The sequence below is a fragment of the Meleagris gallopavo genome, chromosome 4, assembly GCF_905368555.1.
Source record: "Meleagris gallopavo chromosome 4, MGAL_WU_HG_1.1, whole genome shotgun sequence".
Lineage (NCBI taxonomy): Eukaryota > Metazoa > Chordata > Aves > Galliformes > Phasianidae > Meleagris > Meleagris gallopavo.
In genome coordinates, this window is record NC_139407.1 from 33,138,621 (window position 1) to 33,165,381 (window position 26,761).

At 39.1% G+C, this 26,761-nt stretch overlaps 1 long non-coding RNA gene across 2 annotated transcripts in view; it reads right to left on the minus strand.

Annotated features, from left to right (window-relative positions):
* Positions 1-26,761, minus strand: part of LOC116216562 (uncharacterized) — a 250,775-nt gene that overhangs the window by 171,277 nt on the left and 52,737 nt on the right. For both annotated transcript variants that reach the window (XR_014883014.1, XR_014883013.1), the window contains exon 3: positions 8,037-8,138. This is a non-coding gene — a long non-coding RNA (uncharacterized LOC116216562). The remainder of the gene's footprint in view (positions 1-8,036; positions 8,139-26,761) is intronic.

The window sequence follows — 26,761 nt, forward strand, 5'->3', positions numbered from 1 at the left end:
CCCAGCCTATACATAAGGCAAGTGACTTTTCTATACAGATGCCAACTATGCTAAGGCATCCTCTTCGAGCTCTAAAACAGAATCACAGAATCACGGAATGTTCGTGGTTGGAAGGGACATCTGAAGAACATCTGGTCCAACACCAACAGGGACCCTAAAGCAGGTTGATTAGAAAAATGTCCAGACAGTTTCTACATAATCTCTAAGTAAGCAGTCCTTTTCCACATAGCCATTGTGCTGCTCAGGAGAAGATGAAGTTTTACTCTCACTCAAGCTAACTTCTGGAAGTAATTACTAATAGTTCAAACCAAAGTTCAGCTGAGCTAGTAAGTTCTTTGCAGAAAGTCTTCCAAAATTAGCAACTGTCATGAGGTTTGAAACATGGTAGAGATTATCTGAAGAGTAGGCTTCCACAACAGTGCTGCTCAGTAACAGCCATGTCAGCAATACCACAAATGCATGGCCATACTACTACTCATAATGCTTGCTAAAAGAAGGGGGGGGTGGGGTGAGTTGTCTTTTTGTACGTTACGTGTGCAGATTACAAAATAATCATTGTGCCCTACACCAGCACTCACTATAAAGGGGCAATAGGACAGAACAGGATTATCAGGACTACCCTCTGCCCAGATTCCACTTCAAAATTTTTTTTGTTTTAGTCCAGTTATAAACACCAACCCTCTGAAGAGGGCTTTTCATTTACATGATGCCTTCTTTTTGGTTGTCTGTTCTTAAATAAATTAAATTCAGAATTAAAACCAGAAAACTGAGTAGGAAAGCTTTGGTTTCCAGTTCAGTTGGTACATAAAGATCTTCAAAACAGATTAATTATACACTTCAGAAACAAGTCAGCTATTTTAAACATATAGTGTACTCTGAAGATACAGATATGTATGTAGACCTCTGCAAAACAATCTCAACATAAAATTTTAAAAGTCTGTTCAGGTCATGATTCCATCAGCAGTCTGTGGATTAGGAACACTTCATATTTACACAGCACATTTGTAGACAGACTGTTTCTTCCTGACTGACAGAACACAGGCTTTGCCCACCCCTTCCTCTTAGTAAAGGAAAGCTGCCCCAAGGGCTCTGGTCATTGCACTTTGCCTCACAGCACTCACATAGAAGATTAGGCTACATTAGGATACACGCCAAGTACCAACAGCGTAGTAAACTTTAGCACAGGAGCATAAGAACTACTTACAGGAACTGAAGCTTTTTCCATTTAGAAGTGTACTGAAAGCACATACAACTTTTTTAAAAACACTAGGCAAATAATAAGCTCTAGTTATGAGCCAGTCTGCAGACCTGAACGGAGCTCTTTAGGATCACACTACTCTGCTTTCATCCAACAGTTTTGCCTTAAATTGCCTTCTACCATAGTCTGAAGGACTTTAACTGTTTGAATTATCTTTTTCTTTCAGCTTCATCCAGCCTGTATAAAAAGCCCAATGCCCTCTTGTGGCTTTGTTACTTGTGAGCAGACTTTGTTCACAAGAAAGTCATATCTGAGAATAGCCCACCACAGATTCATCATACATTTTAAGATCTGCATCATGGAAGGAAATGTTGACTCACGCCTAGTTCCGTGATTTACTATTAATCTCCAAAGAAACATCTGGTTGGACAGCCAAGTCAAAAACAATGAATGGCAATATTTTTGGCAACTTCTTTTTCCAAAGGTCCAGACATGAGAGATTGCACCTCTAGTTGCCATTTCTACAGTCAGAAACTGAGATTCTCTGCTTAGTTCTCTTTAAAAACTTATTTGAAATCAGACATTTTGGATGTGACTCACTGATGTATCAGAGATTGAAATATCATTACTAAAAGGAAATAGTTATTAACCTCTTAAATATATGGAAAAATTATTACATTTAGTTGCACAAAAAAGAAGAAAATCAACCATAGAATACTTGGAAATATTCACCAGTACAACACACAGACATACGTAAACAATATGAAATGGGCAGCAAAACAAAAAGTACTCTTCTACTTCAAAAGAATTCTGCTTTTGTTGTTTTAATGTTTTCTAATCAGCACAAAAACTTGTGTCAACTGCCACTAGAAGTCGTTATTTAGCACTTCTTTCTCTCACATCACAGAGGGCAATAATTTGCTCTTCATACCTACGTTCTCTGATACCATCCCTCAAACAGAATTCTTCACTTTTCCAAAAGCATATCCTACACTGTATCCATGAAAATAGCTGGATAAAGTGGAAAATAATGGAACAGATTATTTTTCTATACCATTTGTGGAATAAGACACACCAAAAATCTGAAACCAGACAGTAGGTAGATTTAACTGAGGACCTCGCTGTTTTTATATTATGACCATAGTGAAATTTCATAAAATATTGTGACACTGAACAGCAATTATCAGATTTCTAGTCACTCCATTAGAACCTGGTCATTTTTAATTACTATGACCTTCCTTTCCAAAGATCATAATTCACCCATTTGAATTGCTTTATTTTCATTAGCTGAGCACTTTAACAAGAATATATTAAAGCACCACTGCAGAGCCTGAATTAATCTGCGGGAGAAAACTAGTAAAATTTCAACTTCATATTTAAAGTGAAAAGTTTGAGCTGAAAAATAGCTGGATTTAAAAGAATAACAGGTTTGCTTTTGTTACTTTTTTTTTTTTTAAATCTTAAACTTGTATTCCATTCACTGCACCAAAACTCTAGCTGCACAAATCCAGCAGGTGGATAAACGATTGCTGTTAGCCCAACTGAGCTCAGGAATGTAGAAAACAAGTCCAAGGCACAAAATAAAGTATAAATAAGGAGTAATTAATGTGCATCCATGTCACGTTTGACTAGCAAAGTACATCAGATACAGGACGTGCAGCTTTATCTCACTGTTTGTGATTACAAATCTCAGTATCTGGCTGTCATAGTAGATGCAAATTTGGTGGCAGATGTTTGCAAGAATCCCTAGGGAAAGACTGTTTTTGCAGTTAAAAGCATGCAGAGTAGCTTGTTCGATTTGCCACGTTTTTGTCATCCTGCCATTTTGAACCATCCTCCTTATCCCTCTTGTCTGTCAGTCTAAGACAGGACAAGTCACTTGGAAATGGCTCTCTGAACAGAATCTTCTCCAGGAATATCCTCACCATCCCAAGTACCTAGTTTTTCTACTCAGATGTCACCGACAATAGCCAGGGCCTCCTCAAACATTTTGCATATTCAGGAACAGCCCAAATGTGAACACTGACTGAATTTCCACAGCCATGGGCCACAAGTGACATTTTGCCTTACAGGTGGCTTCTACCTTGTATAGTGTCCCTGGTAGGATCATGAGCCTCTTACAAAACTTAGCACTTAGTTCAGAACCACTGCAGATAATTGTGACTTTTAGCCAAAAGTTTGAGCTGCATTTGAATTCATAACTTACAGGCAAATGACTTCATACTGCATTACCAATCCCTCCAGGCAATCTGGTCCCCTATTTGGCATTCTACTGTTGGAGCACCCTGCCCTGTGGCTCTCACGCAACTGTTGTGCTCATGGTTTTGGAACTAAACAGAACTTCTACTTCTTCTGTGATTACTTCTAACTTTCTGTTGCTAGCTAATACACCTTCTAACATTTGCAGACACCATTATTTCATTTGCTTTAAGTGTCCTGTAGATGCACGGTAACAGATAGCAATGCTTTCAGAAAGTAACAAGGAAAACTAACTCAAATTTATGAGCACCTTTTTCACTTGCAGCAAAAAACAAGCTCATTTCAGAAGATGCTTACTTTTACAGAAACAGATATTGAACTTCTTTGAATGTCTGGTCATGCCCTCTCTTATGCTCCCTTCCAAAATCCTAGAGCTATGTAGTTGCAATTACTGATATGGGACAGTCAGGCCTGTTTTCATCTAACAGCTGTACAGTTCTTTCCATGGGATGAAAATAGGAAAATGCCTATTACTCTTTCCCAGGGAAGAATACTATGCAATGCTCATTAATAAAAACATTAAAGAAACACCATCTAACTTTTAGTACCTTTAGTAATACAAATATATCTTCTCAATAATTACAATTTAGCCTTCTTTGAGGTAGAACTAGGGGAGGCATCCTCACCCCCTTTTCTCCTTTTCTTTTTGAAGACAGAGGATTATTTTATTGCTGCTCATCACAGGCACTCTGAGCTCCACAGAGACAGCAGTCAGGACACCTCCAAAGCCAAAACCTTAAAACCCTTTTCCTTCAGCAGGAAGACGACTGTTTGTCAAAAAAAGAAAAAAGAAAAAAAAAATGGCCTGCGGCAAAACTTGAAGCAGTACCTACTGTATGCAGGAGAGGGCAGTAATATACACATGCACACAGTTAGCAATTAAATAACGTAGTTGGACACTTCCTTTGAGTGCATGACTGTTCTGGAGACTCTGATGCTACTCAAGGTCACATAACTAAGCCAATGGAGATCTCACTGGCATACTGCAACCTCACAGTCAGGACTTGAATGTGCCAATCTGATGTATAGAGGGTGCTGGATACACAGGCGGGAAAAAAATGATTCTGCTTGGAAGCAAAGATCTGCATCAATTTGTCACTTTAAGAGCTGACAAGTCTAATTTTGATTTCAATATCCACCCAGAAACAGATAGTAAAAGCTGGGAAAAGGAAGAAGGTTTGCAAAGTATCAGAGGCTGCAATTTGCAATGTATTTTGTCAATGGACTCAGTAGGACCTACGCATCTGAACACCAGTAAGAATCTGTATTTCAAGGATGTTTCAATAACAAGATAGTGAGATTAGAAAACCTGAAAAGATTTGCTCCCCAAGTCCCATTTACTAAAGTTTCAAGAATACCTTCCAGTTTTGGATAGCATTCCAATTTTTCTCCTGCAGTTCAAGTAGTTTTCAAAGACATTCACTTGGATTTTGATTTGGTTGTTTTTTTGTGTGTGTTTTTTTTTTTTTTTTTCTCCTTTTTATATAGATCTCAGAAAGAAAGCTTCAGGACAAAAAAGAATAGTCTTTAATATGAAGAAACAAAACAGTGTGATTGAAAATGGGTTACTTTGCACACAGAAAGTAACAAAGTTAAGCCAAAACCAAGACAATGTTACTCATGCATTTCTGATGTGTGTAATACCAGTACCATCAAGGTATGTTTAATGTGAATCATAGCGTAAATTACAGACATCTGCAGGAATATTCACTTAACTATAAAGTTTGTATTCAGCCAGCCTGTAGGGGAACCCTCACAAGCACACTGAAAATCAGTACATCCCACAAACAACCTGAAGGGTAAAGTTTCACAAAGGAGTGAGGCAGGAAAACCAACAATGTAGAACTGGCTCATTCTAGAACATATGCAAACCTTGAAACAAAACTTTTCTGTACAAGTGAAAAACTATCCAAAAAAAGCATTACTCAGAACAGAAGCAATGAAGAGAAGCAAGCAGGGCATAGACAGGGGCGACTGTCCAGAAGGGCAAACTCCTCCTAAAGTAGGAACAACGTTTATATGGGACACATCACATGAACTTTCAGCAGTAGAACCCAATGCTCTCTGGACAGCAATTGTGTAGGAGACAGAGAAAGGTATGGAACAAGGCCAGGCTAGGCAGGCCAACACAGAACATAACAGGAGCAATTTGAAGGGCAGCAAGTAGTAGTACCCACATCTAACTGAGGTGGTACTGTTTTGTGCACTCTGTTTCCAGAATGGCAGTGCTACTGAGTAACATGGTGCTGAGCATGGTATAAAATCATAGAATCACTCCAATTAGAAAAGACCTTAAATATCATTGAGTCCAGTACCATCTGGGTATACCAGCTCCTACCATCAAGAGCATCCAACTCTGAAACGAGCAGTCCCATAGTTTGCTCCATTCTCTTGAGGGTGTTCAGTACCGTTTCCCTGGTCCAATTCAATCTCATATAGTTCAACAAACTATCCCACAAGAACACCACATCATGTTCCTACAAAGGTCCCATAGTAGTTTCTAGGGTAAATGTCCATCTGCTAAAGGCCTGGGCGGGAAAGAACTCCTGCTCAAGCTGCTTTTTGGAGTAAAGGGTGGTCTGTGGATGAGGCATATGTTTGCAAACAGGTGCAAAGTGCCTGCACATCACCCTCTGGCATAATAAAAGCTAACACAACGGACATGTTATAAGCATAAGCTGACAAACAGGCAAAGCATCTGGCACCTCCACCAGCAGCATCTGGGAGAGGCAACCAGGGGGTTGAATGCCAAGCACTCCATATTGCTGATACTGGCCTGTACAACTGTGTGCAACCCATATTCACATGAGATGTACATGGATATGAAGCATACCATAAAACAGTGAACATTTAGCTAATGTAAACAGCCTAGTTGGTTTGGGTTTTTTGTTATTGTTGTTGTTGTTGTTTTTTTCTTTTAAAGAGACAATGAAAGAGCAACTCAAGTATGCAAAGAGGACACAAAAAGATATTTTACTTTCAGTAACTAAACCACAGTAACTAGAGCTGTACCAACAGTACCTCTTAGTAGTCACATAAATCTGCTTCCAAGAAAGGGAACAAGAAGGAAAAACAAGTCATCGGTGGAAACATTAGTGAGTTTGGGGGGAAGGATTTGGTACCCTACCCTGGAATAATCTTGAAGACAGTGTTTCAGATAGGTTGTTTGAAGAGATGAACTGATACAGCTCAAACGACACTGTGCCAAATGAACACACTTTCCACAAGTCCTGCTACCATAATTCCCCCAGGTCTTGAAAATTCACATTTGATACGTTTAAAAGACAAGAATCTGTTGGAAACATTTCAAATACGTACAGTTTCAAAACAAATTAAACAATCTTCATATTCTTTTTTACCCAAGCTGCAGAAGGAGCAAATGGGAAATGGGACACATATCAATTTACAGTCTATCTGGACACCTAAAAACTAACAAAGCATATCTTCAGCATCCCTGCACTTAATTTCTGTAACCTGTGAGGGATTGCCAGTGAGCTAGATGATCAGTTTCTATCTAGAAAGATGTGGACTCTGAAGATGACAGAAGCATGTATGAACTGTCTACAGGGCTGAGAAACACCTCTCTTCTTCCAGCCGGGTCATTGATTACTTGTGCAAATCATGCAAAGGCACCCCCTCTGGATCCTACAGTTAACAAAAAGCTCATAAGAATAAGGGATAAAAGAAAACACAAAGTATTCTGGGGAGATTCCTGAAAGTAGACCATCTTACAACTAGAGGAATTGAAAGGGAAACAGTGAGAATCCAAGTAAAATCTTCACAAATGTAGTCATAAAAGCGTCAGAAAATGGACCAAAAACAAACCCTGCAGCCACTCCTCCACCTCACCAAGACAATCTAGAGAAGTTGAATGGTACCGTGCAACATCGTCCAGCCTCAATAAGCTTAGCATTCATCCAATTTAATGTAGGAAATAAGTTTACTGCTGGCTGAATGTAATGTGACATCCAAATGTCTTCTACCTATCGTTTAACTACAATCTGGTGTGTTAAATTTCCCTCTGACTCTACCTCATGCCTGTAAATCTTCCAGCCAGTCATTAACTGCTTGGTTAAGGACTGGCACCTCATATATTGTCACTTAATTACGTTATGCTACATTGGGCTTCCTGGGAGGCACTCATTTAGCACAAAAACACCTCCAAAGAAAGCCACGTAGACAAACCGCCCAAGCCAGAAACGATGAAGAGTGCTGTTGACAGGAGAATAGAAATGACAACTAAAACAGCCTTTGGAACGGAAGGAGGAACTGTAGCAATGGGGAAAAAGAAATCAAGCATGGACATTTGAATCATCAGATAAACAGCAGCTGACAGGACATTTTAGATCTGGAAGGAGGGGGGCAGAAGAGGAGGAGGAGAAGTGCACTAAAGTGGAAATAGAAAATTACCCTCCTAGACGAATGAGATGTGTTTGGAATGAGTCACATGGGAAGGCGAGAGCAAACATCAGCAAACTGAGTAACTGACTGCACAGTACCTTGCTCCTGAACCTGGTCTTCAGAAACAAAAGATGGCTGAATAAACAATAAGAAAAAACAGCCCATTCTCAGCTCCTACCTTAGCGATGTTGAAGTGAAAATGCATTTTGTACACAGTTCTACGAGCCCAAGGAAGACATCACTATTGCTGGAAAAGGGCATCCACCAGCTCCTTCTGACCCTAAGGGAGAGGGACAGGGGTTAAGAGATGCTTCCATCTTTTCTACTATGAAAGGAAAAATAACCCTTCTGCTGTTCAACATACTGTCTTCAGAACCTATTTGCAAAATAAAATAAGATAAATAAATAATAAAAAAATTGAGAACAGCAAACTTGAGAAGAAAATGTAATTCAGGGATATAAGACAATATAAACTGCCACATAGCAAGAACATACACATGCACATACACATGTTCTCCAGTTAATGGACTTGCTAAAATATTTAAAATACACTGCCCCATGGATATAGGTCTTTGAAGTCCACAGGAAGACAGGTCAGCACTTTACGCTACTCCAATCTGGAGAAGAATTTGGAGTATCTGAGATTACAAATGGATACAAAGCTTTCATTCTCCTCTCCAGTAATGCTAGTTCTCCTCTCCTTTGCAGACATCAGCATTTCTCTCAGTCCCAGTGACATCTATCTGGCTGGCAATCGTTACTGCTCAAAGCACCATTGCAACTGCAGTGTTTGGCAGTTTTACACTCCTACCTGGTGTAATGCAGCTACATCAAACCACTGGACAAAGTCAGATGTTACATGGAAATTGTCAATGAGAGTCAATATTCAAACAGCTCCTCTCCACTCCCTCCCCCTCAAATACATAGTATATTTTATTTGACATAATCAAATTTTAAGGTGCTCAGGATCTACATTGGAATTTAAGTTCAAAATCTAAGTCAAATGCACACACATACCAAAAGCAACTGAATTTTTTTCATTTTTTCCCCATTTTTCATCAAGAAACTGATGCTTTCTACTTGTGAAGAACTCCACTCTTCTGACAGAGCACAACAACGTGGTGGGGACAAATAATAATTCTTTTTTCATCTCCCAGAGATCTCTCAAGAAAAGCATTCTATAGAATCCGTGGATGGTAAGGGATTAGAGATGCTACTTGTCTATAAAGACCAAATCATTTAGTATTGGATCACGCTATATCAGTAGACTTCCCTGTAGTGAAGATGTTTGCCTTCAAGTTCCGGCTGGTGCAGTTAAAGCAGATGCTGTTAGACACGCAATTGCCTTATGGGCTACTTAAACAATTATCACTAACTGCTCTTAGAGGATATCTAAAACAAGAACCAGCAATGGTGTTTACTTCTCCAGGATGGATAAAACAAGTGAATGGAAATATATCCTCTTCCTTTTCTTATCTTCACATCACTTTGCCAGCAAAGGTCAACCACATGCTCACAAACAACCAGCTCACAGAACGTGCATTACCGAAACCTTAGTCACCAGTTCCAGTAGCGTGCAAGTATAAATAGCAGCAGCACAGCAAGCCTGTATAAGAGCTAGTCAGGAAATTATACCACCATTTCCCAACCCACACAGAAGCATTTTAGGAAAATGAACAATTTTCAATTTAATTGGAATTTCCATTTTACATACCAAGTTAAATTTTGTTTGGGTAAGTTTCAGCATTTTTGAAGATGGCCTAGAAACTCTGTGCAAGTGGAAAAGTTTTCCTTTAAGTATTTCATTTAATCAGAAAGTTTATTTCCCCAATTCCACACACTTTTGATCAAATTAACCAGCCAAGCAGGAAAAGTCCCTTTCAACATACAGGACTTCTAACTTCTTACTCAATTATTACTCATTCAGTTCATGCTGTACTGCATACATCCAAAATCAGAAATTTAAATGGGCTTTTTTCCTAGTATTATTTGCAAAGGTTGAAATCAATTTGTAAAACTCTAAAGTTGTGCAAATATGTTTTGAAACATTCATTGTAAATGTCAAACAATGCTGATATCAACATTTTGGACAGCTTTTTACAGGTACTAACAGTGCACAAAATCTGAGAAGATTAGTATCTCAGTGCAAAATTAAAGGCAGATGACAAGGCTTCAAATAAATTACAGCAGCATAAATCTGTATTGTTTTCAGGTCACTGAGGACACACCTTTGAGATGTCTTTTCATTATTGGGAAGGTGAAAAGAATCCTCACAGAAGTTCTCCATATGAGAGTTTCCAAACCTCTGGATAGTCCCACCTTTACCAAAAGGTGCAGTAAGGTAGGTTCTGAACAAAAAGGGGAAAATGAAAAGATAACTGGAAATAAAAAGAGTAGACACACTACACAGGAGCTGAACTAACCTAAATTTTCATCTCAAATTTGGCTAGCTTCCTCAGATCTCAAAAGTTTTCCGCATGGCTTGTTATTGAATGTGTATTCATACTGTACTAGGAATACATGCATAGCACGTAGATATTACCAGTCACATTTTCTGTCTATGAGAAGACATTATTTCTGTGCTCCTTTACGGCAGAAATACTCGTTAGTATTTCTCTAGTAACTACCAAGATAGTGCTTAATTGAAATCTACAGGTTTTAGTATCGTAAGGTGTAAGCCATCTGATCTCCACAGTTCAATTTTGATCTACATTTTGCTAGCAACCACTAAAATCCTCCCTCAAAACTATCAAACTGAAAAAGGGAACAAGAGAATACAAATCAGGGCAAGAAACTAGGCAGACAGATGTCATCTCTTCCTCATTCTGCAGCCCATGCTCAGAGAACCCCACACTTTTCATAAATTAATATCTAAACCACTCAAGACCATTAGAGTTAGGCCTAAGGTTTTGGCCCAGCAACTCCATAACAAGATGAGATCATTAAACCTTGTTTCTTGGGCTGGGACTTAGTGTCAGTAAGTGGCCACATTCCACTACAATTAATGGAGTCCCACCACTGATTATTTGGCCTACTAGAACAGGTTTTGTGTCTTCCTTCCCAAGGTGGCTTTTTTTTTTTTTTTTTTTAATTCTCTCTGCCCCTTTTGGAGGGCTTGGCTTAAAAGAGATGAGCGAGACCAAAAAAAAAAAGAAAAAAAAAAATCACACTTTATTAAATTCACGCTGGCCATCCTAACAGGGATGGAAGGAACAGAATTTATTTTCCTTGTTTTCTTCTGAGCAATAAAAACTCTCAATATTTTCACTCTAAAAGTTATTCAAGTCTTCTTTATATATAGACTATTTTAAAAGCCATGGTTAGGCTATCCACGATGTATTTACACCCTTTTATGGTATTCAACAGGAAGCTGCATGTTCCTATATGACATCACATCCTATTAATTCATATTGGAAAAGATGTACATGTGTTTCATGTGTAAAATAATCCAAGTAATCCCTTAAGAGATTGCACCATATTTAAAAACAGTCTTGTATCACTGAGTACTTGGAAGTTGAAGATACTCATTATCCCTAAATGTGGTTCAGTCTAAATCTCCTTGTCTCAGATCCCATGCTCAGAATTATATATTTACTTCAAAAACAGTTCCTTTATCTTAAGTCTTATTCAAGCACACCAAGGGAATAGTGCATCTAATGTTGCCATTCAAGAAATATTATGCTTTATCCCAGTAAACTTGGTCTGAGAATCTAGGAACGAAAGGGAAATGGAGTGAGCCTTTAAACTTTTGAAGATATGCAAGACAACACTTCCTATGATAAGAAATCTACAACCATAAGTGAGCCTGTGACAGAAGCAGTATTTCACCGTGGATTCTGTAATAACAAGAAATTTACACACTTCAGAAGACTATTAAATCCTGTGTTTCACATAGTCAAAAGAGAAAAATATTTTAATTTAAATGTAAAGTAAGTTTGAAATGGGTTTATTGTATTTACCAGCTCAGCAGATGAAACTTTGCTTGGAAAAAAACTGCACATTTAGAACTCAAAAGAGGAAGAAAAAAAAAAAAAAGAAAAAAACCAAGAACACTCAGGAATATTTTAGCATAATAACAGTGTAATTAGATTGTGATCTCCCAGAAATCAAGTTGATATTTAGACAGATTTTTGGAGGCTTATATTCAATGTTCTTAGGGTAAGTATGCTAACCACAGTTTTCAGTCTATGTTTGGAGAGCCTTTCAGTTTTTTCATCAAAGTAAGAATAATCATAATCTTGTACCAATATTCCTACTCATTCCCTGATGAAGATTGCTTTTCTTTTTAAGCAAAATAAATCTTACATTGAGTAGAATGTATGAAAGTATCATCATGCTAAAGCAGAAATGTCTGTAGTCAGGTTTGAAATGAACACCTGTGAGTGATCAAGTGTGGACAACAAATTTCATAGCCTAGAGTCTACATTCTTACATTTCTACACAAAGCAAAAGTGAAACAAAAAATGTACTTTTCATTCAGCATCATGATCTTACAAGGCTGGATCAATCCCAAGGTTCTCTCAGCCTTTGCATCAAAAAGTACCTGAAATGATGAACCATCATGGATTAGGAAACCATTCTACCAGAACAAAGCAGCTGAAAAATCTTGTATAAGCAGATATTTCTGCTCTCTTTCCTTAGTTCTTCCTCTGATATAAAGTGTCATATTTTGCCGTCTGCTCCATGATTCCAAGCCTGGGAGCCTTTGCTGGAAGGAACTACAGAATATACTTTTACACCCCTCCTGGCAGAATACAGTCTAGACCAGAAAAATCTTCAAATATCTGACACCATGGCCATTTTTCTGCACTGAAGTTATGAAGTTATAAAGTCCCATTCCAAAACACAAAGTCTATGGCATCCATAAATTATCATCAGGCTTCCTTAAAAATAAATCCCACCTCCCTTGCCTCTTTGAGTGAGCAGGCCAAGGCATTTTGGCTCTAGTCCTCCCCAAAAAACGTCATGTCTAAGACAGGCATCCAACAATTGAACATTTCATCCCAAAGTATGAGACATCTGGCAGAGTTATAAAGCACAATATCACAAGAGAAAACCATAGAGGTTATCATCCTCACCTGTAACACCTACTAAGAAAAGTGATTTTGAACAAACATCCTCTTGACATGTTGGGAGATTTTCCACATCCTCATGGGGAGATACTCTGATTGCATCCAGTACTCATGTCCCAGCAGGCTGCCAGCATACTGTATTCTGCATAACATCCCTTACTACAAGATGTATGCTAAAGCCACAGCTGAGGGAAACAGCCTCAGTCTTTACCTCAGTTTTCAAACCACTGACTATTGGCTTGAATTTTCCTAGCAGAGTAATTTAAATGCTGGTTAGCAACTGGAAGATATTACCCAAAGAGGATGTGGAATCTCCATCAATGTAGCCTCTTCAGAACAGGTCCAACGTCAGTCACAGAATTTGTTATAGCTGAGTTTACTTTGGGGAAGGAGCAACCCAGGGTATTTGCTGGAGATTAAAGCTTCCAGCAACAATTGTTCTAAGTCCAGGATATGCAACAAAAAGCAGAGAAAAAAATGTTCTTGCATTAAGTTCATTGAAATAGGGCTTCTTGACTGTCCATACCAAAATCAAACCAAGCTGAACTTCTCCAATTTAAAGCTCTGCTTCACAGCCAAAAAGAAAAATAAGTCTATCATGCATGAACAAATTCTGAATGATTTGAACTTGTTTGCAGGTTTATAATGAAATCAGGCACCTCTGTGCAAAAAGAAAGAATAGTTTAGTTGCACAGAAATAAAAGCTTTACTTCTGATTTTTTTTTTTAATTTTATTTTTAAGAAAAGGTCTTTGGAGTTTTTTTGGTTCTTTTCACTACCTCATGATAAACAAGCCCCCTCAATTTGCCTTGAGCCAGTTGTCTTTTCTAGTTTACATGACTGATAAGTCTACAGAAAAATCTTCAAATACAGCAAGCTCAAAAGAGAATTTTGAAGAATAACATTTTTATATGGAAAATCATCAAATCATAGAAAAGATTTTTTCATCCTGTTGTCCTCCAGAGCCTGTACCTTGAGCATTCATTCCAAAAGCAACATTGGCTCTGTTTGCAATCCATCTCTCCAGTGAACATTTTTAAATTTGAAGAAGTGGCAGAGGGAAAACAGAGAGGCCAGAAGACAAAAATGTGAACATACTTAAAACAGGGATCCTATAGCAATGCGACAGTTCAGTTTTGTGTGCGTGTATTTAAAAATTTAAAGGAAGTCTCACTTACAAGGCAAAACCACTAGTGGTGTGAATTATATGGCTCCAACTTCCTCCAGTTTGGCAGGGTGGTAAGAGCTCTGCGGAAGGCAGCCACTGTGGTTTGACTCTCTCACTGATAATAGCAGACCCTCCCTCCACCCCCTGAAAACTCAACACTAAAAATAAAAAGGAAGCAAAAGGAGAACCATTTCCTTGCCAACACCAGTAGCTGGGAGGCCTGGAATTATGCCATTAGATACCCTGCTATTTATTGCCCATTTCCACCCCATAGGAAGCTTGAGGAAGTAGTTGCCAAAAGAAAAAAAGAAAGGAGAAAAATAAACCTTCCTGTTTGGCTTAACATTTGACAGGACAAAGTCAGATAATTCCAGCTCTACATTTTGCACGTTCTTGCCACCGTTGTTTTCCTCCAGAGGCTCCTTCTAAAAACAAACATGGACTTTTACACAATCAAGGCTTTCAGAGCAAACACAGGAAGTATCTTCTCCAGTCTCCTACGCATACTTTTCTCTACTTCGCCTGCTGCTTCACTCTCTCTTCACTAGGCGCCTTCATTCTGGCCTGCACAAGACCAGAAGAGTTACAATATACATACTCATTCATTCAGTTGCCTCCAGAAATTACTGTTTCATCAATACAAGAAGTTTTTAAGTTGGCCATAATTTTAGTAAATTGTCTCAAGTTAGGATAGTAGCTGAAGGGAAGTAAGGGAAAGTGTGGAAAGACAGATTAATGAAGTATGCTACCACCTCTTTGCTCAACTCAATGACAATTCAATTTAGTCTTCTATCTGCCCAAAGGAGGTCATATTTGCTAGGCTATAAAGTCTTTCTTACGTTGTTCCACTTATATATTATCGAGGACCAAGACAAACTATCACCTGATCAATCTGAACCAGTAATTGAGGGTTTCCAAAGCCCGCTCCATTGAGGAGTTATAATTAAAATCTGTTACAGGAATGACAGTTAAACAAAACAAGATTTTCTGAGGCATTTTTTGGTGAGGGGAACATCAACATGCGTAATCTTGAAGTTGTCAAATTCTTTTCTCCTGAATTCTTCATCCAAAAAACTTATTTTAGGAATTTAAATCCAAGTACATAAATAATTTCCAGGAAATCAAAACTCCACTCAACTGGTATTTTTAATGAATAAATAAACCATTTGCTAATAAAAAGGGGGGGATCCACCCAGCTGGTCCCGCTGAGTCCCCCTGGAGACAAGCAGAGCTGATCAGATCCCAGCTGCCCCAGAGTCTACAAATGTGCAACAGTACCAGAGAAACTGAGAGATCGCATGCGGAGGGAACACAGGGAAATGCATCACTGGGGCAGTGTGGGAAGTTTGTTTCTTGTGTCCTGCTAAGGGTTTTTATGATTTAAACAACAGATTCTTCTGCAGCAAGACAAAAAAAAAAAAAAAAAAAATTGGAGACAGAACTTTTTCCTCCTCCACACCCCCTTAGGAAAAGAGGCATCCACACAGAACAGCCAAAAGCCCAGTACTCATAGCTTGCAACAGCTAAGGAACAGGAACCTGAGAATCAAGACCTCATGTTTGGCACACACATCTCCTGCATTCCCAGGAAAAGCTTTACCCTCCAGGGTATTGGCTATTTTGAGCTCTCTGGTCTGGCTTTGTACGGGAACTCAGTGCCAGATCACAGAAATTTTTCCTTGCAAAAGTTTCACCCAAAGTGACAAGTTTCCATGAAAAGTTCTGATGAAAAAAAAAAAGTTCTCTTGGACAATTTCTAGCTAGCTGTAGTTATCATGTTAAATCACGGCCATAGATTTGTAGCACTTTGTTCTACACATGCTGACTGGAGTCTGGTAAAACTGTACTGAACCCTGATTCCCTCTCCACCCCTCCTTTGGGACATGTAAAATCTTTCATCCTCTGGGTCCTATATTAACTCCTGATCAAAAACACAGTACTTTTTGTATATTGAATTAAACTCCACCTATTTATTGGTAGAAAAGCAACCAACAAATTTGGCCCTAGTCTCCATATCCTTCCCTTTTGTATTCATCTACTCCTACCAAACTATTTTCCCTACCAGGTCATTTCAGATGTCCTCTCTGAATGGGACAACAAAGATTTTTCAAGCCTAGGAGATTTTCTGTAGCTTGCAAAGGGTTACAAGCAATTACAGATTCTTCACTTAGTCCCAGCTGTTTCAGTAGAGCAGTGTTGTCTTCTAAATAAGGAGAGACTGTTGAAAACTGCAATGAATATTCCTCCAGTGCAGTGCACACCATCACTGAAACTTCTGTGAGTTCAAATATTCCTATCACAATTTTCAGTTTTAATTGAATTTCTGGCTGCACAGAAATCAAGTCATTATCTCTTGACAGCTTTCAATATAAAGTGAAAATGACACCTTTCCTTTGTGAGTACTAAAGATAAGAAGGCAGCTTAGGTCCCCAAACTTCATTATTTTAGGAAGATGTTTTCATGCTCTTTACACAACTTGCAGCCTTGCCATTCACAGTCCCTTTTTTTCCTTCTTTTAAAGGACAGCAGCGAGGATCTAACACAAAGGTATCTCCACTTACGTGTCATCATTAATACAAACTCTGGATCCATCTTGAATCTAAGCTGAAACATGTAACAGTGGTCATCCTAGCACTAAGAAGTCACAAAGATTGTTGCTTTCTATATGGCAGTAGACAAAGGACACTGAGGGCTGGCTTGAATTATCTCATTATCTGTTGTTTTAGGCCAAGTGCAAATAGCGGACACGTTCCCCAGGAACAGATGATGTGCAGTACTCTTCCACAGCAATACATGTGCATGCCCATTCACTTGAAGCTTTTGATTAATCAAGACTTACAGTTGATCTGACTTTGTTGAGAGATAGTCAAATGAAATGAAAACCCCTAGTCCCCAAACAGATTTCTTCCTACCCAGGTATTACAAGTAGAATGACTCATTTTGAAGTGCACCACCGAACAATCAACATATGCATAAAAAATAGCCTATCTAGATGGAAATAGAGTCATTCAAATGTGTTGTATAGGCAATGCTGATAAATTTATGCAGTCCTCTCTTTAAATCACCAGGACTTTTGACACCAGAGCTGCAATTCAAATTCAAAGAAATTTATGACAGCAAAAAAAAAAAAAAAAAAAAGGGCTACTACCACATCCATCTCACAGATGTGCATGGAGATTACAAGAGCATTACCCTGACTCCCAGTTTCTGTGACTTCAAACAGAATAAGGCAAAGAAAAAATATCCACCCTCCAACCTCTTTTCTCTATACCTTTGAAACAACAATTGCTCTCCCATCTTATCCTCCCCAGCTGAGAGTGCACTGCACATTTACAGTGTTTGTACTCGCTCTGCTTAGAATTCAATTTCCTCTGGCGATCTGCATGCAGGCAAATATTGCCAATGGCACTAATGTATATTTGTTCTTCTTGAATTGCATACAGAAATATTGTTGCTATGTGGCAAGCACAAAACAATCCAGAAATCACCTGACATCCTCCATCAAACATTTAGGAGTCATCAAACTTAATTTCCCCTTTGTGCAATAAAACACCAAGAGGAAGCTTTAATAGATTGTATTATGTAACGGTTCTATAAAAATAGCAGGCCAGCACTGGAGCACTTCCTTCCTGGGGCCCAATAACCTATACTGAAAGGATACACACTGGTTTCCTTGGCAACCCTGAGAGATGACACTGGGGGAAAAGCAGCAACAAAAGGACCATTTTTTGCTCGGTGAAATAAGGTCTGGCTTCAAGCTTGCGATACAGTGAATACAGAGTGCCTGACAGAGAGAGAACCAGTTAGTAATTCTGCTCAGGTCCCAGTGACCTTGCAAGGCTGTTAACGCTTTTCAGTCCTTCTTGCTGGGCCTATTAGAAACAAACAAACAAAAAAACCCACACGCTTAAAAAAAAAAAAAGAAACCTGAAAAACCCATGTCAGAATGTATTACAGTTTTTTTTTGTTGTTTTTTTGTTTTTTTTTTTTAATTTAAATAAGAAAGTTGAGGAAGGACTGTTAGAGATTCATCAGCCCTGCTAGCACTTCCAGAAGACATTCTTTCTTCCCTCCGCTTTCATAGATGGCAGGATTTCCACATTTGTCTCAAAAGAGCCCTTTCTGCTTCCAGCCTTGCCATGCTTAGTGCTCCATTGTCCAGCAGACAGCTGCTCCCAAGGCAGGGCCTTTGCACAAACCCAGAAAACAAACTCCCTCTGCGAGAATCCAGTATGATCTGACACTATGCTGCAGGCACGACCCAGTGGGCCAGAACACCTCACAAAACAGTTGCCTCTCTCGCCTCATTCAGCCCCCACACTCCCACAGGGAGCCACAGAGAAAAGGACAAAATGTTTTTTGTTTCAGCCCAACCGAAAGGGCTGGTAGGGCTCCTTGTGACATAACTGCACAAGCTTATTCTTGTCACCTTCATCCTTCCCTGGCCAATTTTTAACCCTTCCTTGCTGCATCAGCTCCAGCAGAGGCAGTTGTCACACCAAAAAGGCTTCTCCCACCTCTCAGAAGCTTGTGGCACATTTGGGTATTACACAGTGCGAAGTAGCAGTGGTAGCGAGCAAACATTTCTATGGGAGAAAAAAAAAAAAATCTAAAATCTGGAAAGCAGATGTCTCCTAAGGATAATTTTCACTCTTTATGACAAACTCCCTTCCTCCTTCTCAGTCAATAACAAGTGAAGAAACGCGCTTGAGCAGGAAATGCAGTGGTACATAACCCCCCCGCTGAGCTACTGCACCATCTTGAAGTGATTCTCCACTCCTCACGCAGAAGAGGGAAATATCACACTTGCTGCAGAAGAGTAAAGAAAGCATTGGAAGATGAGGTGATTTATCCACAATACCTCGTTACTGCATAGCAGCAAAAAGGAATGGAATCCAAAGCCCGACAAACCACTACCTCTCAGCAGGATACGTAGCATGGATGTATCTCACAGATTGGACACAAACTTCCACTCCCAACCCATCTCACAACACACCAACGCATTAACATAGAACACAATGATAAAAGGCATTAATAATAGATACAAAGTAAATCAAAGTCCTTTCAGTCTCTAACCCACAGCACTACGAGATTATAACACAAAAGAGTGACTTCAAAAAAAAAATATTTTTTTTTAAATTTCCATAGCATTTTTAAAAGTTTTTGGATGGTTGGTTTTTTTGTTTTGTTTTGTTTTTTAACTAAAAGGGATTAAACCCTCCCTGGAAATCTCTCCATTTTTTGGATGCATTTACAGCAAATGTTACTGTGTTTTTTTCCTCTCCTTTCCAGAACTACATAGAGAAGGGACATTTCAGACAGGAGTTGACCACTTTGCAGAAACAAATGCAGCAAAAGATCTTTCTATAAAGGACCACAGATTCCAGTCCTCTTTGAACATACGCTGATGCTGTGTCAAACATTTTAACATTCAGCAGCATCAATACAGAAAAGAATCCTTTAAATTACGTGGTTAAATATCAGGATAACAGCAAAATCTAGGGTACATATTTTCAGACAATATAGGAAAACAAGTTCCTAGCCACCTGTGATTGCAAAAGTCCTACGGCATTTTTAAAAGAAGCACTAGGTTGAGAAGCCCAGGGATCCTGGCTGAAACTGCATTTCTGGTCATTACAGTTCACTTGTTTAAAGCATGTCTTCAGTCTTCAACTGGATATTTGGATATTCCTTTTCATTTCCTTCTGGAATCAAAAAGGAGTTTGCTGTGGCTGTATTTCAGTGAGGGATTAAGTCACCCCTATGTGTTACCTACTTCACAGGATCATTCACATTCCTCTAGACCTGTTCACACTGGGCGAAATTCTCTCCTATGCTGAAGGCCAGCACACAGCCAAGGCATTGCGTAAGTATTTAAGGGATTAAACAGGATTTGAGGGGGTGTGTAGGCACTGCAGCTGGATAAATTTCCTTCAAGATGATTTAATTCTGACACACTGACCCTTTGAAATACATACATCAGACCTTTATGTAGCATACAGCTTAGTTAGAAACTAGTGAGAAACAAACATTTCCACCACCTTCAAGGAAGTTACACTCATGTGCATCCCATTCCTTTGCACAAATTCTGCCCAGCACAGCACTGGGAACAGGGCACCAAGGCACTGGCACAATGCATTGCAGCTGCCAGCCTTGAGATTCAGCTTGAATACAACTCTCAACGGGAAGATCGCAAAGGACCACAAGGACAGAAAAGTTCAACCCCATTAACTCCAGCTGTCCACATAAGCAAGACATTCCCCAGTCTAACATGGGATGGAGCAACTGAATTGCAGCAGCAAGGGGATCTGGCCCAGAGACCAAAGAATTGGGAACAAAGCAATAGCACAGGTGCTACAGCAGCATGGTATGTGTGTGCACACTTCCTGCACGCTACCCAAATGCAGAGGCAACTTGGGTAACCACTTACCTGCTTACCAGGTCCTGCTCCTTCCTGAGCTCACTGCTTGGGAGCTGTAACCAAGCAGCCAACTTGCTGGCTTTGCTGTAGGCTTCATTAACTCAGAAAGACCTCCATATTCCAGAAATGCCTCACTCATTCCTTATCATACAGCACTTCTCATTTTCGCTACCACCAACCATGCCCACTCTTGTTCTCAATAGGGCATCACTCGGATACAACTTGTTTATGGCCCAAGTATCTAGTTACTATGTTAATTAAGTACCTGGACATGTAGGATTTCAAAAGGCAATGATCTCACTGGTCATTTTCATTTCCAAGCCACAGTAAACAGTACAGGAAGAATTAAACCAGCTGTAAATGCCTCAAAAATGTAATCCTCACATAAACCAGGCTGTTCATTGGGTAAGTTCAGAGTCCAATGCTGTCTGAATTTTAAGGGCAAAAGCAAGAAAATATCTGCTTCAAAAATTTTAAACTACAAGTAAATTCACAGTAAAACATTTAACCCTATAAAACTACCTCCAGCCTCTGCAACACAACGGAGATACAGGGAATGCACAACAGTACTGAAACAAACTGTGAGAGAGCTAAGTAGATGTTTGAAAGGATGCCAGCCCACAGTACTGTCAGCTAGCATGCTGCATTTGCAGTCGCTAATACCTGCATGCTACCCTGGATATACATTCTTAGAAATAGACTGTTAACAATTAACTAGGACATGGGGGCCACAATGCCAGCTTATTTGCATCTATAGAAACATGTACAAGTTCCTTGGCTTTAGGCTGCATCTACCCAGCAAGTAGGAAGAATAGATTCAGTGTATATGGACTTGGCACCCTGTGGGAAATGGCACAAGCAGCTTCCCACAAGACCCGGCCAGCTAGGAGCTGGGCCCAGATTGCAGCAGCTAAGCTAATACCAGCCCTGGAAACATGAATGAGATTTAAGGATAAATATTTTCTATTCTCAAGTTAGTTATTTTTCCAACCATTTTAGCATTTCACCTTTCAAACTGTATAAGAGAGCACAGAAGCCCAATGAGTAACTGAAGTATTCAGTATTTTTAAATGAGAGCAACCTTTAAAACAAAGCATATCAGTAGCAGATCCTTCAAATTTGCTTTTTGATCTTTCTACATTAAGGTCTCAGCTGTTTAAAGGAGGTGCTCGTATTTTCTGTTTCAGGGAAAGAGGCCATGCACAAGGCCATAAGAACAGCCATTCTGCCTCAGAACAAAGTACCAATGCTAACCTCCCATCCCTTGATAGTAGCAGAGAGCAGATACCTAAGACAAAGCAGAATAGGTGAGCACATGGATACCTCCCTGGCAGTTTCCCAGCAGCCAGTCTTTTGAAGATAGATACTTAGATACTTCCTGTGCCAGACTTCCTTTATCTATTTAGTCACCCTCAATTAATTTCCCTTTCATAAACCTGTCCAGTTGACCTTTGTACCCATAAAGCACACTATCTGGTTGCTTTAAGTAGATAGACAGGTATCCATGGTATGCGAGTCAGCAGCATTTTACAGCTACCGAAGGAAGAAAGCTACAAACCACTAGCTTGTTCAACTTGCAGTCTTGCAAATCTCATCATTTCACCACCAGTACCTCCACACCATGCAGACTATATAGTAGAAACAAAAAGTAACAAAAGAGCTCAATGAGATAGGCAAAATCTGCATATCCAGGCTGCAAGTTCATGGGATATGGCAGGTGGGAGCCTGAAAACAAGTCAGGAATGAAGTTTTTATAACCAGATATTTGAACTCAGCCTCTGAACAATCTTAATGGAAGTAGAAGTTTGCAGGTGCATCTCTATCAAAAGTAGTATAAAGGCCACGGTGGTGAGATTCATCAGAGGAGAAAAAAGATTATTTTCTTATTTCTAAATAAAACATTCACCAAAATCATTAGATAACAGTCTTTCTATAGCTTTCCATTAAATGAAGACAGAAAAAAAAGAGGTGGCACAGAAACACTTCAGACACACCACTGTCATTCTTGAAACCAAAATTCTACTGATTTAAAAAAAAAAAATCTCCAAAAAACGATGCATTCATTTTTGTTTTGATTCTGGTAGATTTTTCTCCTGGCACTACTGAAAAATTCCCCCACAATCCTACTTCCTGTTACACAAGTAAGGACTGCAGCACTTAAGTCCTACTTAAGCATCATAAATAGCCTTGAAGTGGGATTGAAGTGATGCAAAGAAACTATGACCTCTTGCACAGGACGGAATTTGACCATCTGTGCTCCGCATGGAAACTGGTCAGCACCTGCTCAGTGGGTCATCTGCTGTTCCTGCAAACAGCAGCTGAATAAAATACCTTCCCCTCTACAGGCTTTCCCGTGGTAATATTCATATACATGATATCTAGATTTCACCTAAGCCAATCATCCTGCAATGAAGAATTTCTACCTCTGCTTTATGGATTCAAAATGAAAGTGCGAAGAGGCTGAAGACACAGAAAACCCCTTTGGAAAACGCTGACAAGGTCTCTGTATGGAAACCCACACTTTTGACCACTGAAGTACAAAGGAATTCTTGAATATCTCTATCTTTTTCACTCTGCATTGATACGTTTTACTGTAAGGTTGAAATGGCTAATCTAGGCTCCAGAACAACTGAGAACAACTGACATATTAGAGGAAAAATATAAGACATTCTCCTAAAACACATACATACAAAGAATTAACTTAGACAAATCACCTCACATCTTCAGTATGTCATGAAAACAGGCAGAAGTCACCTGCTGCCTGCAAAAGGACAGGGGAAGGACACAATCTCACTTACGACTGCACCAGCGCACACACACTTCATTCTTGGTGGGGGTGTTCATGCTATCTCTGATTTACTCTTTCCAGAGACAGCAGAAGGAATTCTGAGCCAGCCAGAGCACCATAAGGATTCCTACAGCATGTAATCCAGTAATATCAACACTAACCATGCCACTCAAAGGCACAGTCAAGCCTTCACTATGCAGATCCACCGCTTATAGATTCATACTCCCTCTCATACTCTCACATTCACCCAGGGAACAGCTGTGGTTCATATACGATCCTCATGTAAATCTCCCCACCTTTCATTTGAATCCATTATACATGCTGGGGTCGCGAACAGTTACATAGCTGAGTCTACACAAGTCTTCTAAAGCAGTTAGAGACAGCAATAATTTAAGGATTGGAAATACCCACTACTCAATATTGTTTAATAGAGCAAAAATTAAGATAAAATAATTGCATTTGAAATAAAGTTAAGGAAATAAAACTGATTAACCAAAGAACACTGTTTTTCAAATTACTCTCCTCATTTTCAGACTTTGCTTTTTCACACATTCATTGTATTTGCTTCTGGAGAAGGAAGAACAAAAACATGAGAACACTTCAGTGGGCAATGTTGGCAGGTGGACCGACTAGATGATCTTAGAGATCTTTCCCAACCATAATGATTCTATGAAAAAATAATTCCCAGAGTTGCTTTCTCTCTCTCCCTCTCTAAATCAAACAAAAACAAAAGAGAGATTCTGCCATAAAATGAGAAGAATAATATAAGAAAAAGAAGTCCCATGTGTCACGCACTGAGAACTGAGACTTCCTCAAAAAAGGAAAAAGAAAAAAAAAAAAAGCTCCATGATCTCCACTGCTCCTGAATTTAAGTTATAGCTTCAAAAATCTGAGGATTCTCTGCCATTAGTTGCTACTTCCTTCAGACATTCTCTGGATGGAACTCCATTCTATTTTTAGACATGACTCTTTTTGCATGTGTGCTGTTAAACAACCAGCACATCGAGGCAAACATTTGAGATAAAGTTTTGAGTGCAAGCCACAATTGTTGTTGTGTAAACAAAGCCAATGCTAAAAAAAAAAAAAAAAAAAAAAAATCATGCTTCAAGGTATATAACAACTGTCTTTTTTTACGAGAAGAATGAAGAACTCAGCCCTTCATTGTAGCCTCTCACTTGGATAGATACCTAGCAAGAAATCCCACTGTTGTCTGAAGCACTGATTAAGGCCAAAGGCAGAGAGCAGACTAGATGAGATAAGCCATTAGTCTGACCTAGCAAATCATATCCTTTGTTCACCATGTTTCCTGGGGATTTGAAACAGCTCTTCCCATTCTCTTTAAAACCAGCTAAATAGAGAGTGATGGCTTTAGAGCTTTTCAAGTGACAAGAACAGGAGGAAAGGCCGGCCTATAGTAACAGGCTTTAACAAGGGAGGTATCAGCTGACATAGGAACCCCTATATTGGCTTATTGAGCAGATTCCTCCCACACAAAATAACAATAGTTTCCTCCTTCACATGCAACTCCAGCAAAGCTTTAGTATTTCCTTTAGCCATGTTCCTAATTAGGAAAAAAAAGCAACAAAAAAAAAAACCTGCATGCTGAAAAGGCAAAGCTGCAAAACAGGGTAGGCAAAGGCTAGTGGAAAAATCTAGTTAATCCTCTCATGAGTCTTACTTGATATCAAGTGTCTGGTCAGTATCTGATACCATACAACAATTTTCAAATCAATAAGAAAAAAAGGCAATTATATTGTTGCATACGAAAAATACTTCATGCAATTAGAACAATAAAGAGCTGGCACAGAGCACAACATTCCTCTCCCTTGCATCTGTTCTTACTGATGCTATACCATCAAAACAAAGTAAGGCTACACTAGCACTCTGGATGGTGATAACACAACCAAGTTTCAGCAAACTAAGAAAAAAAAAATGTTTTCACTTTTTCTTCCAGACGTTCCCACACTCAACATCTAAGATGAACAAAAAACCCACAATAAGGTTTGTGGTTAGAGCAAAAGTAAACTCATTATCAAATTTCTCTGAGACTGTCCTGGAAGTTTACATTGTGAGAGTAAAGTCAAATTGTACATATATGATTATGCATATCACACACCTCTGAAAGTAAATATGATTAGCCTGATTTGGGACTATCTGGGACAAAGACTTCACCACTTATTGGAGGAAATTTATTTCACTTGGTATTGTAAATGGACTCTACATTCCGCCAGCTTGCTCACGCAATTCTTGCTCATAAAAATAGCAAGAGTTCTTACTCTGGTCTCCTCAAGTTGAACACTTGTCTAAATAGATGTTGTATCCTCAAACACAGCAATATTGAAAAAAATTGGTACAATATTCCACAACTCTCCAGAGTTGGATAATGAATTCTCTCTCTAATGCTTCTCACAGTTCCCCTGTGCAATTCAACAGGTTTATCAAAGATTTCTACTCATTTTTCATAACCATATAAAACCAAAGAAAGTATTTTCAAAACTACAGCTGGAATAGTGTAATCTGGAGTTATAAATGGATTTTGGACAAAATACTTAAGAGGCACAGTAACAGCACAGTAGAAAAACAAACTGCTTAACAGCATCTGCACCGAAACCATTGCAGAACAACAATGAAAATAACTCAGCTCTAGATAAAAGTTGCATGCTTTAGGGGACTCTGCGGTTTATCTTTTCTTCCTTCTACTCCTCAGTGTAACAGAAGCTTCTCATCTACCTACAGATCAGTTGAGAAGACAAACACATAAACTGCAGAACTTCAGCCTGTAGAATGGTTTCTACTAGAACATATACACAAAAGGTCTCAAGGTTTTCAAAGCAATTGGATTTGAATCTCATCAGCAAATAGCTAGAATGTTCCTAATAAAATATAAAACCTGCTCCTTTTCAGACTTTGTCCAGGAACAGGTTTGAATGAAATTAGTGAAGAAAAACAATGTCTCCTGCTGCAAACTTGCCTGCTTTCAAACATCATAAGCCAAGGAGAATCCCAGTAATTATTCTAGGAGATAGATAGTTTCCCCAAGCACACTTCTTGGTTTAAACTAAATTGCTGCACACTCCAGTTTTGCTCAACTTCAGGATTCAAATAAACTAAAAACCTCAGAATAATTCTGAGGTCAAAACCATTCAAAGGAAAACAGCTAATTCCACATAGTTTTGATTCTGAATCATATGGTAAAGCCAGTTTTTAGGGAAAAGTGTTTACCCAAAACTGGATAAACAAAATCTGTTAGGAGCTCACCCACAACTACATTTTTAGAGAGTTCATTCTTGGCACAGGTAGAGATGACTTCCATTAGCATGAATGGAATACTCACTAGCACTAACTTTGGTCACCAGCATCTGCAAACATACAGCAGAGGATCTGCTTCCCCACAGCTAACTCAAGTTTTACATCTTTGCAAATTCACTCTTTTTGATGAGGTATACAGTGGCAAA